We start from the raw sequence: 8,632 nt of genomic DNA, 5'->3' as shown, positions 1-8,632 counted from the left end.
ATCTTTCAAATAATTGAATCCACATATCAAATAAGTTTTTCCATTGCGCTGTACATTAGGCTGAGAGCAGAGTGTATCGTCTGATTAAAATCCTTAGCAAATCTGGGGGCTCGAGTCCAGGGTTTGAGTGATTGCCACACGTGGCAGTCTAACACAGCAGTCTAACCTGCAGAATAATAATAGTTTGTTTGGTGTGAGTACTGTGCTACACTGTATAAGCGCCCCTAAAATAAATACTCTAGAAATCAGGCCTATTTGAAAAAGTAAATTTACCCTGAAATAAGCCAGAATGACATTAATATTTCTGGAATGGCAACCCCAGTGGAAATCAATATTGCAAGGGAATACTTACTGCACAAATTGTTTGTCAGGGGTGAATGCTTAGAACAGGGCGAACAGGTATGGCTGCAGGGAATAAAACAAGAAGTCACTGAAACCAACCTTAATATCTGGCAGGACAAGGGGCCATTACATCAAGCACTCAGTGAGCTGTACATGACCCCAAAAATAAAAGAGGAGCAATGCAGAATTGCCGAAACAGTGGCCTACCTGTACATCCACATAGGAGTTATACAGGGAAAGTATGCAGACCATGTAGACTTCACAAAAAGGCAAGGGGAAGCAATGCAGAAAATCCAGAGCAATCTGGACTCTGCAGAGCAAAGGCTCCAGAGTAGCCAAGAAGCTGAAACAGAGGATAGGCAGTATGCACCAAACTGCAAGAAGAACTGACACTCGTACTGCAAAAGAATGCAGAGCAAGATACCCAGGTACTGAAACTGCAAAAAGAGTGTCAAGAAAGGTTGAACTTTTTAAAACAGAGCCAACAAATACTGGCACAACAATGAACTTTTAACAGAGTCTGTGCAGAACAGGTGGTCATTATACAGGACCAGAAAGACAAATTGAAAAGAGGAGAATAATACATTAATTATTAAAGACCTTGAATCCGAAACAGAGTTTGATGAAGAGCGCCAGAAAGCTGGTGCCCTTAAAAAACAGAGGGACGACCTGGCTGCACAGAGGGGCACTCTAACTCAGGAAAGGGACGCCTTAGGCCAGGAAATCAGCTATTTAAAAACAAAGTTAGAAGAGAATCACCTGGCCCTTCAGGAACTTGGTGAAATCCAAATGGATTATGAAAAGCTGTTAGAGCACACCAGGCGGCTGGAGGAGGCTCTGGCAAAGACTAATCAAACCAGTAAGCACCAACTCAGGAGGTGAGTCTCCTGCAGCAAAAAGTGGCCCAATACTCCCAATTCAGGCAGGAAGCACAGAGAGACAATGAGGCTCTCTGTGAAAAGAATGGCAGGTTCCATACACAGATAGCCATGCAGGAACAACCAATAGAGACCAGTAAGGCCTTAAGAGAAGAACAAAAGGGTCAGATTCTTGCATGCCATCAGGGAGTAGGGGCTGAAAGAGATGAGGTAAGATGGGAGAGAGAAACCCCTGAGCATAACCTCAGGAACAATGGCATCAGAGACTTTAATTCCTTCAATTCCATGGACTCTGCCACCCGCATGTCCACTGGCTCATATAAACCAAGGGCCATGGGAATGGTAGACTTCAAGATAATGGGAAATATGGGACTGATGGATCAACACTTCCCAGAAATTTATGGGCGAGCATCTATGTACAGGTTCCCAAATACTAGGGCCAGCTTCTCTGATCAGGGAGACTCCAGTGAGGGGAGAATCAGAGAACTGGATCCTCAGAAATATCACTTTCCTAGAGATCAGTCAGTGAAATTTGGTATGGAATTCCATATGACTAGGCCCACTAAGAACATTAAAAACCTCTTCTCAGCTAGGATTTGGGGGGGGGGGGGGTACTTAGCCAATCCTGGGAGCAAGGGAGAGTCAGAGACTCTGAGTGCTACAGGTCCCAAGAGACTAGGTCCCCACATTCTGCCAGCCATTCCCAAGCTCGCAGAATCTGGGAGAGCCTAGAAGATCAGACAGCCACCTCTGGTAGCAGTGCCTCTGAGTCAGAGGATGAGTGGACCAGGGTGGCCAGAACTAAAAAGGCCAACAAAGTTAAGAGAGCTTTGTTCAAGGAGCCCCTGAAGCAAATAAAAGGTATTAGGAGCATCATCACACCCTACCACAAAAATGCCAAATATTCAGTTTGGGAGCACCTTGAATTGTTTGAGCAAATGATGGAGACTTTCCACCTGAAGGACAGCCAAAGGTGTATTCAGTATGTAAAGTGGACATTTTCACCTGAGTACTCCAGCTTCTTTGTGGGGCTGGAGGATCAGAACCATTCAAGATGGTCCACCTATAGGGCGGCCATCCTGAAGCATTTTTCTATTCATAGAAACCCTCAAGAGGCCTGCAAGGCACCCTGCAATCTGCAATGTGGGGAAGACCAGGCTCCACAAGAATTTGTCCAAGATCTTAAACGTGCCTTTGAGCAGACCTCCAGGAGGGAGCACACTGACAGTAGGGAATTTGTCAACACCTTCTTCAATGGACTCCCTAAATACATTATGACCCAGCTAGTGAGGGACTTTCATGAGAAAAGACCACTAGACTGGGTCAATGAACATGCAACTCGCATCTACGAAGTGCAGAAGCCACTAGAAAGCAAAAATACTAACAAAAGCCCAAAAGCAACAAACACCCCTGCTGCTGCTAAGGTGGCGGAGGTGAAGGTTGCCCCCCTTTCAGATCTGGAGATGGGGGGCCTAAAAACATTCCTGCACAGAATTCTACTAACCCCAGACCCAGAAGGCCCTCGGGCCAATCCCAAACAGGGAGTCTTGGAGGTAACCCCACAAATGGGACTCCTAACTCTCCTGACTACATCAGCCCCTTTTACAAGGGCAACAGACCCATCCTGGGCTATGTGTGGACTCCTCCAGCCCAAGGGGGGGATCCAACCAGGCAGCTGCAAACCCATGGAACTTCCCTCCACACTTTCCCCGGGAGGGCAGTAATCCCCAAATGCCGGGCCAAGTTTCTTTCGCCGGTACCTGCCAAACCTCAACCCCCAAAACAACCATTCTTTCTTTTCCCACTTTCCTGAGCCCAGACAGCCCAATCCGGGAGAGGGGAGACCAAGGGTGGAGGGGTACCAAAACTATCCCAACAAATGGTATTACGGGAGAAGGGACAGTTACCCTTCCCATAATCAACCAAGGGTAGACAAGAGGACCCTGTACCAGCCAGAGCAGGTGTCCCAACTGGAGCTCGAGGTCCAGAAAATGCACAGGATCTGGGTCGCATGCTGAGGGCTCAACAGAACCCTCAGATGAGCATGGCGACTCAGAAATCCTCAAATCAAGGGTCTGGTGCGCCAGAACAATGACAGGGAAGAACCCCGACAACCCACCGGTTCTCAGGGCGGAGGCACAGGGGGAAAGGGGGTGCAAAGCCTTAGAGGAAGCTTCCTTCCCCACTTGTGGAAAGCCCCTGGAAACCCAGGAACCATAACCAAAATCTCCTGCCCCTGAAAATCTGCAATTTAAGGAACAGAGGGCGGGAAGGAGAAATAAAGAGCCTAAAAAGGCCAATTTTGTGGAGGAGGTGCAAATCTTCCAATTTGAAGGAGAGAGGTCCTCAGAGGATTCTGGGACAAGGATCTTCTCCTTCAGGGATGGGGGAACTCCTCCCAAAGAAAAATGGGCCCCAAGAGATCCTGTTCAAGACTGGATAGATGTGGGGACCGAGTTATAACCGCCCATTATTGAACCCCAGAATGACCAGCAAGAAAATCACCTTGGTCAAACCGATTCTGTTGACTGCCCCCAAAAAGGGGAGGGGGGGCAGCCCCGACTCAGAAGCAGGGAAGCCCAAAACCTCCCCCATATGCAATTGCCACCTTTTTCTTACAGGTTCCCAAATCCCAAACAAAACCCAGCCCAAATCACCCCTCTGAAATTAACCCACCAATTGACCAGAAATGTGCATTATCTTTGCCCCCTTGAGGAAAAGGAGGGAAGAAGTTATGCCCCGGTCCAAATACAGGGACAATGTACAATTTTGGCACTGGTGAACACTGGATCCCAATCCACCCTTCTGTCAAAAATGGCCTTTGATCAGCTGAATTTGGGAAGGGGGAGAAATACCAAATTCCTTCCACCCCTCTTCCTGGACAACTTCAGAACATAGATGGGAAGGAAATTCCTGTCGAGGGGACTGCGGAGTTAGACATTAAAATTGGGCGACACAAGGTGAAGCACCCGGTCATAGTTGTGACTCCAGAGGGCACACCATGTTTACTAGGGAATGACATCCTGCGTAGATTGTCTCCCCTCATAGATTGTGTAAACAAGGTCCTCTGGACCAATGTTCCCTGTAAGGTGCACGCCTGTGCGGCCGCGCATCTTTTGATTGTGAGCCGCGCATAGTGCTTATTTTGCCGCGCACTCCAATCATCATTTGTGATTTATTTATTTTTTTTCCAGCCCGCGGCCGGGAAGTCAAGTCAGACTCTGGGTGAAATTATTATTATTATTATTTTTTTTTCAGCCCGTGGCCGGGAAGTCAAGTCAGACTCCTTGGGGCTAGGCTGGGCTGGGCTGGGCAGGGCATGAGCCATGAGGCACCGGCAGCACTGTCTGCAGACTGCACTCTGCAGTGTCTGCACACAATTCATCATCATAGCAAGGTAACACTAGATGTTGTTACCTTGCTTTGATGATTGCATCATGCATGCATCATAATTTATGATGCATGCAGATGGATGTGCAGCAAGCAGCATCATTCAAAATGGTGGGCGGGACACCGGCGGCCGTGCCGCCACTGCAGGGGGCTGATGCCGTGTGGTGCTCGGCTTGCGCTCTGCTCGGGCCGGCGGCGGCCAAGTTGAACGGTTACTTTGATTTGTGGAGGGAGGCGGCTGAAGCAATTGCACACACTAAAGCAATTGTAACACCTGCCACCTCCCTCCAAGTACTCCGGACCCTGGGGGGGGGCAGCCTGCCTGCAGTGCTGAGCTGCCTGGGGCCCAGTGACATTGCACACTAGTTGCTTCAACTTTGAAGGAAGTAACAACAAATTTGTCGTTGCACTTCTTTACAAAGTTGAAACAACTTCCACTTGTGCCTGGGGGGCTGGGGGCCTGGGGGGCCACCGCGGAAGAACAAGCCAATGAAAATTCGTGCCCGCCCTGCACCCAGACTCTGTGCCGCCAGGTCCATCACGGCGTGACGCACGTGACTGACTATGCTATTGGGCCTCTGACGCACCCTGGCCCTGGCCCTGGCTGGGCATGATTTATTGGGGTGCACCAGTGGACCTCAGTCACCTCAGCAGTCACCACCAGACAACTTGGAGGCTGCCAGCCCATTGCCCACACACAGGACAGCCACACTGAGGAGGACCACCAGGCGAGGCGATGGCGACCCAGGCCACAGTCAGCAGCCAACAGCCAGCCTGCCACTGTGCTGCAAGGTAAGGAGTACTCTCTTGGTATAATGGGTTTGGAAAAAACCGCTATGGTGTGTTTCCCCATGGTTTTCACCCGGCCACCCCCCCACCCCCAATGTGTGCCCCATGCTATCAGATGCCCCGGTAGTTCTTGAAGCCATCCTGCCCTGCCCGGGCTCTTTTTTCGCGCCCAGGCCCTTCAACCTGACGAAGGCCCAGCCAGCAGCTCCTGGGGATCAATGGGGGGGGTCTGGCTACCGGCTGCCGCCGGCCCCGTCCGAGCACCGATCAGGCCTTGCCTTCACAGCGTTGCTGTGTCCTGCTGGTGGGCACCCCAGCTAAAACGCTCTTGTTAAGCGGGGTGACCCATCGGCTCAGGAGGGCCATGGGCCCGCCTGGGGCCGACAGGCCAGTGGGCACACTGCACCGGGCCTGCTCGGTATCCGACTGGACCTGCTGGCTGGCAGCCATGGACAAATTTATGCAAATCTAGGGCGGAGCAGGGCCTGATAACGGAACTGTGCTACAATATGCCCCTTCTGCTGGGCTCTGCCTGCCGCAGCTTCCCCCTACACGTGGGACAGGCAGCTCTGCAGGCGCTCAGGGCTTCCGGGAGGGCTGGGGCTGGGTCAGGGCCTGCCTTTCTCACCCTCGCTTAGCGGGGCTTCCAGAACAGGCCCAACCCCTGCCCTCTTGCTCGCAACTCATACTTACCTGGCAGGGGAGCACCTGTGATCAAAAAGGCAGATCTCCCACGGTGAGGCACATCCATTGCACATCGGATTTGCTGACCTGTGCGATGTCCCCAAATGTGGGATACTCGACTGCATTATTTTTGGTAGTGGGGGACTGCGTTCGTGCTTTCCCCTGATTTATTGGTGGAAGAAAGAAAAAGTTTAGTATGCGAGTCAAGTTGTTTGGACACAGAGCCCCTGCTCGTGCAGCAGAGTTTCTTTTGCTGTAGTCAAGAGTGCCAGCCCCGAGCAGCTCAGGGGTCCAGCCCTGATGCATTGGTGAAAGAAAGAAAAAGTCACTCACGTGTGTGAGTAGGTTGGTTGCGCACAGAGCCCCTGAATTTTGCTGCAGTCAAGAGGGCCAGCATTCACTGGAGGGGTCAAGTCAAGTGCATAGGCGCCTAGCCCCAGACTTGTGCGGATGTCGTGGCATGGTCTTCTTAGCCAGCAGATGTTCTGTTGGGCTGTATACAGTGCTCCGCTGCCATTCGTACGGTCTCCAGGCACTCTGGCAGGTTTGGAATTAGGGGTTCTTCTTGGTGAGGTTAGTGGGAGGGGAGAAGTGGGAAACGCAGGATGATACTCAGTCATCAGACAGTGATTGGGGATACTCTATGGTTTAGGGGTGTTCGAGCTTGAGGGGGAAGGGGTGCTCATCAGGGTTTGGGGATGCCCTAGGGTGTAGGGGTCAGAGGGTGTTAGAGCTTGAGGGTTAAGGGGCGCTCATGGGGGTTTGAGGATACACTAGCATATCGGGGCACTAGAGCTTGAGTGGGAAGGGGCGTTCATTATGTTTTTGGGATACACAAGGGCGTGGGGATGTTGGACCGTGAGGGGGCGTGGGGGCTATTCTTCAGGGGGAGCCCCTACCGAATATGTGTGTTTTTCACTGAAGCGGCAGGATTCGAGAAGGCCTCTCTCAGAAGCGTCCTATGGGGCCTGCTGAAGGCACCCCCCGAACCCCTTTCCTACAGCTCTGAAGTTGCCAGTGGCAGGGTTCACGCAGGAGCGGAGCCGGCCTCAGAAGTTTTAGGGTTGGGGGCTGTTGGACAGTTTTAAAAAGCAGGTTGAAAGTGGGGCCTCGAGTGACAGAATATCCAGTGACCTCCAAATGCTTACATGTCTGTCCCCCATCATAGCGTTGAGAGGCCACGCAAGTGGCGACAGGGTGTGGTGCATGACCGAGTAACACAACATAACATAGCCTGTGCCTTACATAATACAGCCTGTGCTTTTTATCTGTGCCCTCCGACCTCGATGACGCTCCTGCGTATGCTGTCTCTTGGGAAAAAGTGTGTCAGTACTTAGTACTGAAAAGTCAGTCGAGCTAGGAGCAGGCTGCGACTAGCCTGTAGGACAATAGGCCCAGGGCCAACCAAAAACACAAAATGCTCGTGTGGCCCCTATTTTTGGCCAAAGTGGGACCCTTATTGGCCCATGTGTGCCAATTTGATGAGTTAATTTACTCTGCTGTGACTAGTAGTTTTGACCAGTGTTGCTGAATAAATATTCTTTGAAATGTACAATTAGCACGTCACTTTATGAAAAAGCTCCCCTGGGCACTACTCAAACAGTATTTCAAAAGGAATGAAAAGCCATTTGCAAGTGCGGGCCACTTTTTCTTTGGTGCCCTAGACAATTACATGGCCCAGTCTGACCACGGATGATAGCTAGCCTTTGTTGCTGTGTGCAGTTCGGAAGCACCCACAGTGTCTTTGTCGAGGGCATAGGTACATTGGTATCCCGAAAGGGGCCAGGGCAGAGACAGGTGGTGATGTTGTGTAAGTTGGCTGTAGAGGCGTTGTCTGGAGTGTTGTAATGTAACAGACACATGAACCCTCAATATGTTGAATTGGGGATATGTGTAGAAGAGATAAAGCCATCCCGTGCCTGCCACACGATAGTTCTCCGACCGACCTGGTGTGTGGAAGGTCAGTACTCCATGGTGCGACAAGTAAAAACCCTGTAGAATTAAATCCAGTTGCAAATAAATACACAGTGGACCTCGTATGGGCAGAGTAATGTAGAATGAACACCTCTTTTCTCCACTGCTACACATATGGAGATCACATGTTCTAAAAGTTACAACAAACCTTATGCTTAAACACTGGCAGTCACATGACATTCACAAATGGCATTGGTGAGGTGACACCCTGATATTAAGATATAAATTATCCTTCACTGTGCCACTTTGGGATTGTCTGTGCAGGATAGAGGAGCAGGCATTTCTACAAGTCAAAAAGCATTAACACCTGAATAACCGACTCCTTGACACAGCAACCATATCTCTTGTACGGACTATAAAGTCAAGGAACTTCATACATTATGCAGCCCGCAGTGTTCTACATAGAGTGGTGCTGGTGCAGCCTTCTTCCATGTTTTTGATATCATTCCTTTTGCCGGTCCAGGTTTGTGGACCCACGTCGGATCCCCCCACGTGGCCCAAATTAACCCCCTGAGGTGGCACATAGGATTGGCCTGCTGGTGGCGGGCTGACTTGCAACTAGTGCAACCTAGCGT

The 8,632-nt window shown here is 50.7% G+C and overlaps 1 non-coding gene across 1 annotated transcript; it reads left to right on the top strand.

Annotated features, from left to right (window-relative positions):
- The first annotated feature begins 6,084 nt into the window (after window positions 1-6,084).
- On the top strand, window positions 6,085-6,248 carry LOC138490453 (U1 spliceosomal RNA). The gene has a single exon (XR_011275476.1). It is a non-coding gene; the product is annotated as a U1 spliceosomal RNA (small nuclear RNA).
- The last annotated feature ends 2,384 nt before the right edge of the window (window positions 6,249-8,632 follow it).

Source organism: Ambystoma mexicanum, chromosome 9 (genome assembly GCF_040938575.1).
Source record: "Ambystoma mexicanum isolate Mex_15411 chromosome 9, UKY_AmexF1_1, whole genome shotgun sequence".
Classification (NCBI taxonomy): Eukaryota; Metazoa; Chordata; class Amphibia; order Caudata; family Ambystomatidae; genus Ambystoma; species Ambystoma mexicanum.
This window is presented reverse-complemented; position numbering and strand designations above follow the sequence as displayed.